The sequence below is a fragment of the Artemia sp. Qi Xiang Cuo genome, chromosome 5 (assembly GCF_049724085.1).
Source record: "Artemia sp. Qi Xiang Cuo chromosome 5, ASM4972408v1, whole genome shotgun sequence".
NCBI lineage: Eukaryota > Metazoa > Arthropoda > Branchiopoda > Anostraca > Artemiidae > Artemia > Artemia sp. Qi Xiang Cuo.
The window spans coordinates 69,235,897-69,245,374 of record NC_142798.1 but is presented as its reverse complement, the minus strand read 5'-3'; positions in this window follow the sequence as shown (position 1 = coordinate 69,245,374).

The window sequence follows — 9,478 nt, the reverse complement described above, 5'->3', positions numbered from 1 at the left end:
AAGTGAATTAGGTGATCTTTTAGCAATAACAAAAGGTTTGGCCGTGATTACATGTCATTTTGACCCATTCGGCAACAACAACAAAATGGCTAATAGAAAAAATATATTTGTATGTTCTGATATTGATTGCTATGTTAATGCTCTCCAACCACGACAATTGGGTCATGGAATGGACTATTATAAAGACCGTGCGTCAATATCGGGCTATGGTGTTGGCAGTTGGTTTGCTAAGCTGTTTCGCTCTGCAATACCGCTGGCTAAAAAATAAATTGCGCAAGTTGCTGCAGATTTTGCATCCTATACGCTACACGATTGGGGGGATGGTAAAAATTTTAAAGAAAGTGTTTCACAAAATCTCGGGTCCAGCGCACGATCCCTTGACGAGCGATTGAAATCACGGCAAAGTGAAAAACGTTTAAAAAAGAGGAAAAACATCCCATCGTTCATCTAGCTCTGCTCACGTAAGAAGCGAAAGACAACATTGCTCTTGTCAAAGAAAAGTAAGAATAAGAAAACGAAACCAAGAAGAAAAATTGTTAGATTAAAAAGGCATTTCTTTTCTTAAGCTGAAATGAAATATATACCCCACAAGGAATCTCATCCCACTGTCATTACATCTCTAAATCTTGTCAATGCAGAAACTGTGGATGTCAGTGTAAAACATGGGTACTATGAACAATTCTATCCACGGCAACCCCTCTCTGAAAACATACATTTTCAAAATTTTTCCAATGAAGACTACTTCATAGATTTATCATACACATTTATTGATTTAGAAGTTGTGGTGAGGAAAGAGTCTTACAATTTACCTTCCTCCAACGTCGATGGACTATAGTATGAAAATGGTATACTACACAATTTATTTAAACAAATATGTGACTACATACATGGAATGTTGGTGAGCACTAGCACTAATCTATCAAACTACGCGAGTTACATACAATTTATGTTGATGACTCCAATGGCCGATAAGAAATTGAGAGGTCTGCCAATGGGCTAGTACTATCGATCAAATGTTGATACTGACGGTGAACTCAATTTGGCAGTGAGCAAGGATTATCATTTAGTTGGTAGACTCAATCATGAAATATTCAATATATCCCAATGGATGCCCCCCCAATGTTAAAATTGATATAAAGTTACAACTTGCACCGTTCAATTTCATATTGAGAAAAACACTTGAAGCAGCACCCGAGGCTAATGTCAATCTCACATCGGCAATACTTCATGTGCGAGAACAACAGGTTATGTGTTCTGTTGCTCTGGCAATTGAAAAACTAAGGGCCTCTGGAAATAATATCAGACTGCTCGTTCCTCACACAATCGCCAATCAACGTCATATTACCACTGGATCAAGTACCTACACCGATTCTTCATTTATCAATGGTGAAATTCCTTCAAAACTTTCCTTGGCTTTTGCAAAAAGTACCAGTGCCATAGAAACATGGACATGTTCTCCATATGAATTTGAAATATTTGGACTTTTCCCTCTTGTATGTAAAGTAAATGGAATTCCTCTCTACTATTTATCCTTCGATAAATCCTATAGGACCCTATATGAATTGACGATGCAATCCCTAGATCGAGATTCTCAACTATATGAAAATGGTATTACCGATTGAATGTTCGCAAAAAGTCATGGTATCATTGTTTTGAACTTGTCCGGTACTCAAGATATGATTATTGTCCGAACGGGTACTGTACGTATAGAGTGTACCTTTGACAAACCATTGACAGAGAGTTTAACATTAATCTCACTCTATCAATTTGAAACCTATTGGGAAATTTTCCCCGACGGTAGTGTTCTATTAGACTTGGCACCATGAACACCAATCAAATAATCAATATATTTAAGATGGGTCCTTTTATGTCCAAATATAAATCCTATCGTAAACCCTCAGATTTCCTTGATTATATTCGTACTGTTAACAAAACCATTATCATTTTTAATAGTAGTCCATTGACTGTGCAGACGGGTCATTGGTTATGCATCTTTCAAAAAGCGAAGAATATAGAATTTTTTGATACTCTTGGTCTACCATATGCTTTCTACACACCATTCATCAAAAACTACCTTGAAGGAAGTGGAAAGCAATTATTCAAAATCGGATACGAGTACAAGATTTATCAACCAAAAGCTATGGTTTTTGTGCATTACTTTATTTCCTTTTTCGATGTCGTGACTATACTTTCAGTGAATTTCTCAACACTTATGTACACCGTCCAGGTTTGAATGACTTTCTAGTAGAAAATACCCTATCAGACCTGTATAACATTGATTTCAGTGCCCTAAGAATAAAGTGTTTTAAAAATGTATTTGAATTCGTTTATTAATAAAATATATATGCACTATCAAAAAAGTCTTTTGTCTTCATTGTTTAGATTTCTTCTTCTTCTTCTTCTTCTTCATAGTCATTTAGATTTTTATCTTAGTCGTCATCGACAACGATTAGTGGTGGTAGATCATTGGGATTCAACTTGTACTGATCCTGGCGTGCAAAGTCAGGGTCACATTTTCCACAATATATTGTAACTTCATTTTTATTAAATCTCCATGTCAAGTCAATGATACTATTACGATTCATATTGTAAAATTCACCTGTTTCTACCTGATTATTTGAAGTAATGTCGCACACAATATTCTCATATGAAGAATCACTTTCTGTCCCAGCCAAATAAAAATCACTAGGTTTATAATCATTACTAGCATTTTCTTCACAACGATGACGCAGGAACCATATTCTCTTCCTATTTCTACAATTGAAACGTGCTCTAAATTCTTCTTCCCAATACAATTTAAATCTACGACGACACCAATCCCTTAGAAATAAACTGAAGTCACGTTTAGGGTTTTTTCCAATCATACCAGGGTAAGTATTTTCCCATTGGTCACGGTTATCAAAATGACAATTGGAGCATAGATGTCCCTTAGGATGAGAGTCATAAGTCTCTTCAAGACAGGAATTACAATCCTTAATTTGTACAGCATATCCTCTATGCAATATACACGGATTGCATAATCTACACTTTTCATTATAGTCATCAACTGTAGTACAGTTCTCACATGATGACCAGCTGCCCAATGTATATGAGCATAGGGAACATGTATGATACATTTTTTCGATGTTGTCTGTGTCACTTCCAAAAAGAAACTGACTCAAAATCAATAAAAAATATCATTGTCTTTTGGAGGAGGAGGTGGAGGAGGAGAAGTAATCGAGTATCGTCACAAAAACTTATTTCCTATTGTTTTAAAGAATGAATTTCTATGTAGTAGTTAAAAGTAGAATCACAATGTCATTCTGCTTCGTTTCAATTAATATATCAATAAATTGAGTAAATGCATTTGATTCACAACGCATAAGCGTCATACAATAATCTAAAGATGGAGAATCAGTTCCCATTATACTGTTGAGCATTTCTAAAGAAAATATTTTCTGTGGTAAAGATAATTCCAGAAAGTCATCATGTAACACTAAACATTTTTCCAATTTGACTAAATTCCGTTAGTTCTTCTGTTTCTCAAATCCAATCATTTTCGTTCTTGATGCTCCTACTATCAACTATAGACTAAAATAAAAATTGCAAGTTTCTACTTTGTGCATAATCTCGTTACCTCTTGGTCACCCCCACTATAGAGAGAGAGAAAGTGGATTAAACGGTCATCTAGAGTGTCTAATCCAAAATAAAGCATTATAAAAAAAATTATTGATAGAAATTTAATAAAAGAATATATTTTCACTCTCTTTGCGTTAGGTAAGTCAATCCATTCTCCTCAATGTGCTTCATAATAGCATTCAACCCACGTTGTAGTTATGATAAATACATTATATTCGCTTTTGCGGCATAGCGCAATTGTTCATCTGACTTGATCTGAATTTACTCAATGATATAACGTATCTGTCGAACATCTCATCCCACTCAAATGTTAGTCGGGAATCCTCTCCAATTTCAACTGCTACATTGGGGGCCATTGTCTTCACAACATCACTGTCAGCTCCTTCAATGTGTAATAGTTTGAAACTTCTCATTTTCACAATATTTGAACGTTTTTTTTCCAATTTGAAATAATGTAGACTAATCAAATTCAACTTATTGATTGAGATACTAACTTGGTATCAGGCTTTTTATATCCACGCTCAATGTCAGAGTAAAAGCGTCAACTCCTATAATCATGCTACAATGAAGAATCATGTCTAACGTTGAAGCATCCATAAGATCCTGAAAAACTATTAGAAACCATATTTCCGTACAATAAAACATCCATACAAAAAAGACATTAAATACAACACCAACCATATAACAATACGTATAATCAATCATAAAGTAACACACATATTCAACCATATATCAAAAACCATCTCTGTAATAACAGTCAGACTCCCATACAATAAAACATCAAATATAACACCATTACAATGAATAAGAAAAATCCATAAACATCAAACATCCATTCAAATAAACATGTATGGATTCTCTATATGTCTGCTTGGAATGATAGTCCACTTGTATGATGGAAGTACTGTCCGCTTCCTTTCATTGACCCAATTAAGGGGTACTGTTCGCTACCTATTATTGACGCAATAAGGTGGTACTGTCCGCTTGTACGGTGTGGGGGCTGTCTGTTTGTATAGATTGGCACATCACTACTAATAATTAATTTTTTTTTAAAATATCATTGTGTCAATAGTCTTCAGGTCAGGCAAATCATGCAAATCGAACAGTAATGAGAAAAATATGTAGTCACAATTAAATCAAGTCGCACTTAAAAGGCTTTAATCGTCCTTGGCCTCATCCGAGTTTAAAGTATCTACTAGTGTCGAATTCTGACTGATGGGATCTACTTGTTTCCATTTCTTGATAGCCCGAGTCAAATCGCTGGGGATCACCCAGTCATGTACTCCCCTTGACGACCTGAGAACAAGTTGCTTCGTTTTTATCAGGGACGAAACACTCGAGATATTTAGAATATTCCGGCTTTTAGTTTTGATGACCGACAAAATAAAAAACTGTCTCTCTGCTCCTGCACTTGAATCGGGCAAGCTGTAGAGAGCCAGAAAGAACTTGGGCAAGTATGGAAAAAGTTCGTTTCCAGCAGCATCTTTAAAAGGAACAAGGCTAGTAGTAAGCTAGTGTGCACCGCGACGAGTGATTACGTAATATGTCTTACCACGGCGAGGCACCTATTGATCCGACGAACGATTGCGTAATATGCCTTACCATGGTCATTCATTTATTAGCACTAGTGGTATATGCCTTAGCAGACGGGTTTCTGGGCCAATCATGGAGAGCGGATACAGAGGGTACTCCATTTACGGTAACTTGACTAGTAATTGGATTAAAATATAAGGAGTAATTTTCATAGTGCCTCATATTGGTAAGAGAATTGAATTTAGAGAGAGAGCAGTTTATTTGAGACGATATTAGTAAAGAAAATGAGTGGTACATTTACACTATTGGAGCTTGATGGTGGAGCAGGTAGCAGCAATGATAAAAGGGTGAGAGTACCAAACGTGGCTGTGGAAATAACACGAGGATGTAGAGTATGCCTTTAATGGGACGAAATGTATGCTCGATATTTGTTATCTCGGAGTAAAGTTAAATAAGAGGAGCAATGTGCTTTGCTATAAAACTGAATATTGCGCATATGAATAGACACCGAGTTGCATACTATATACTATTTAAATATATTAAGGAGAACAAATAGTATTAGTGATTAATATTATAGTAATTATGCTCTATAAGATTATTTGTAAATCGAAGATATTTTGGCTTTTTATAGTAGGCTATCGTATATTTTTTTAGAGTAGAAAAAGAATCCTGGTTAGTCTGAAGTTGGTTGTGAGAGTGTTAGGACTCTAAAAAATGGATAGATTTGCGAAAAAGAAAATCATGGGGAACCTTGTATTATAGGAAAACGTTTGATTCTAGATGATGATTTTCTAGAGTTGTCAGTGCAAAGGAAGATATTTTCTCGAAGGATGCTTATCGATATAATGAAAACTGATTCTCCGCCATTGGACTATTTCATGAAGCTTGTACGTCATGATCAAAAGGCATTTACACAATTTATTGACATATTAATCACGACAAGACAAAATGATATTGTGGATTTGCTTTTAAACACATACACACTAGCTTAGGAATTTAAGACTTTTTTCGCGAGAAAGATGTTTTTCAATGATGATGATTTACTCCTCTCTCTTCTATCCCACTCAATTTGTTGATCATGGCTCAGTTTCATTTTGGTGGTGAGAGTGTCAACACATGAAAAAATGTTCCATACATGTCCACTGTGTATGTATGCACTGGGCAGCTGGTCATCATGTGAGAATTGTACAATGATTGAAGAGTAAGATGAAAAGTGTAAATTATGCAACCCGTGTGAATTCCATAGATGATATGCCGTACAAATTAAAGGTTGTAATTCCTGTCTTGAAGGGGTGTGTAATTCTCATGCTAGAGGACACCTATGCTCTAATTGCCACTATGATAAACGTAATCAGTGGGAGAATACATATCCTGGAATGATTGGAAAGAATCCTAAACGTGATTTTAGTTTATTGCTAAGAGATTGGTATCGTCGTGGCTTTAGATTGTTTTGGGAGGAGGAGCCAGGTCTACGATTCAACTGTTGGACCAACAAAAGAATTTGGTTTGTACGTCATCGTTGTGAAGACAATGGCTAATATGATTATAAGCCTACTGATTTTAATTGGGCTGTTACAGACTTTGATTTACCCCTCGAGGACACTGTATGAGACATTGCTTCAGCTAGGCAAATTGAAAAATGTGAATTTTTACAAAATGAATGAGAATAGTATCATTGATTATGCAAAGAGATATGATAAGAGTGAAGTTACACTGTACTGTAGAAAATGTGACCCTGACATTGCAGCACATTAGGATCAGTATACTGTGAATTCAGATAATCTACCTGCATTAGTTGTTCTCGACAAATACCTATACGTAGTAGAAGAAGAAATCCAAAGAGTAGAGTAGTCGTTTTTTATCAAGTATATGCATTATTTTTATTAATAAACAAATTTACATACATTTTTAGAACGTTTTATTCGAAGGGCACTAAAATCAATATTAAACACACTTGAAAGTATATTTTACACTAGAAAGTCGTTCAATCGAGGAAAGTCAACGTAAATGCTAAGAAACTGCTTGTAGGTATAGCCACGACATCTGAACATGAAAAAGAGTATTGTATGAAAGCCACATATCTTAGTCGTTAAATCCTGTACTCTCCTCTGATTTTGAATAATAGTTATCCCACTGCTCTCAATAAAGTTGTTGATGTGTGGAGCGTAGAATTTATATGATAGGCCAAGAGGATCAAAAAATTCAATATTGTTCGCTGTTTGAAAGATGCATATCCAATGACCTGTCTTCAAAGTCGATGGACTGCTATTAACAATGTTTAGGGTATTGTTAACACGTGGATTTTTTTCAATGAAGTACGATGGTATGCAATAGGACTTGTACTGGGACATGTATAAACCCATATTAAATACACTGATTATTTAATTTGTGTTCATGATGCTAGGTCTAGTAGAACACTGCCGTCAGGTGTGATTTCCCAATAGGTTTCAAATTGACTCAATGATATTGGCGTGATACTCTCAGTCAAGGCACTCGCAAATGTGCAATCTAACCGTACATTCCCCGTTCGTACTATGCTCATATCCTGGGTGCCGGACTGTCCAAAACAGTTATACCATGATTTTTTGAAAACATTGAATCGGTTACTATATTTTCAAAATAGTTGTGAATCATGATTTAGGGATTACATGGTCAACTCATACAGAGTTCTATATGATTTTTTATCAAATGATAGAGTGTACAATGGAATTCCATTCACTTTGCATACAATGCTAGATAGACCAAAATAATTTAAATCATTGGGGGATGCAGTCTAGCATCCAAAGGCACTGGTATTCTTCACAAAGGCCAAAGTAAGTTTTGACGGGATTCCTCCATTGATAAATGATGAATCGCTATAGCTGCGAGAACCAGTGGCAATGTGTCGTTGATTGGTGATCTTATGGGGTACAAGAAGCTTAATGTTTTTACCATTGGCTCTTAGTTTTTCCACTGCCAATGCAACAGAGCTCATAACCTGTTGTTTTCAAACATGAAGAATTGTTGAGGTGATAATGAAATTTGCATCAGGTGATGTAGCAAGTGTTTTTATCAAAATGAGATTCGATGGAGCTAGTTACAACTTTATATCAATATTGACATTGGGGGTAACCATTGGCATATACTGAATATCTCATGATTTAATTTTCCAACTAGATGATACTCCTGGGTCACTGCAGTAGTTAACTCACTGTCAGTATCACCACCTGATCGATATTCATTGCCCAATGACTGTTCTCTCAACTCCTTATATGTCTTTGGTGTCATCATCATAAATTGTATGTAACTTGCATTTCTGGATAAATTATTGTTCACCAATGTTCCATTAAAAATACATTAATTTGTCTGAACAAGTTGTGTAGGATAGAGTTTTCATAGGACAGGCCATCAGCAGCAGTGGGAGTTGTATTGTCTGACTTTTTCTTCACCACAACATTTAAATCAATAAATGTTGACGATAAATCAATGAAATAGTCCTCATTGGAAAATATCTAAAAGGGTATATTTCCCGAGAGGGGTTGTTGAGGGTGAAATTGTTCATAGTAGCCATACTTGACACTAACATCCACATTTTCAGCATTGAATAGATTCAGTGAGGAGATTCCTTGTGGGGGAGATTGGTCATCTTAAGAGAAGAAATCAATCTTTGATCTAACAATCTTTGTCTTCTTCTGCTTCTTATTTGTCTTCTTCGTTTTATTCCTCAAAGTTTTTGCTGATGTCCTTTGCTTCCCGCCTGGGTAGAGACTGATGAATGAATGATGCCCACGCATCCTAATTAATCCCTTCCCATTTTTCTAAGATTTTAATTTCTCACCAACGGTCTTGCTGAAGATCTAATATTTTCTTTAATACTGTCCTTGAAATTTTTACTCGACCAGAAAGTTTCTCTAGTCAAAGGAAATTTAATTTTTGGCGTAAAACTTTTTGTTGTTTCAAATGATCAGCAATGGACAAAGGAAATTTAATTTCTGGTGTAAATCGTTTTGTTGTTTCAAATGATCAGAAATTAACAAAAAAAAACATATTTTCCTAATATTACCATAAGAAATTAATAAAGTTTGAGCTTTGTTTGTCTAGTTTAAATTAATGTGTCACCTATATGCTCTTAAAACTAAAAACATAGAATTTGGTTCACTTTTGACCCAAAATTATATAATCACAACCCTACCGGTAACTTTATTATCTAGGTATATTGTAGTCGCATCATGGGGTCAAAACCGTGAGCGCCGCGGAGAGACCCGACCGGCCAAATTTTTAGACCAACAACTGTTTTATCATGGACAACTCAGCCCTTTTCATTTTTTGACTTTTAAGAAGACGCAGA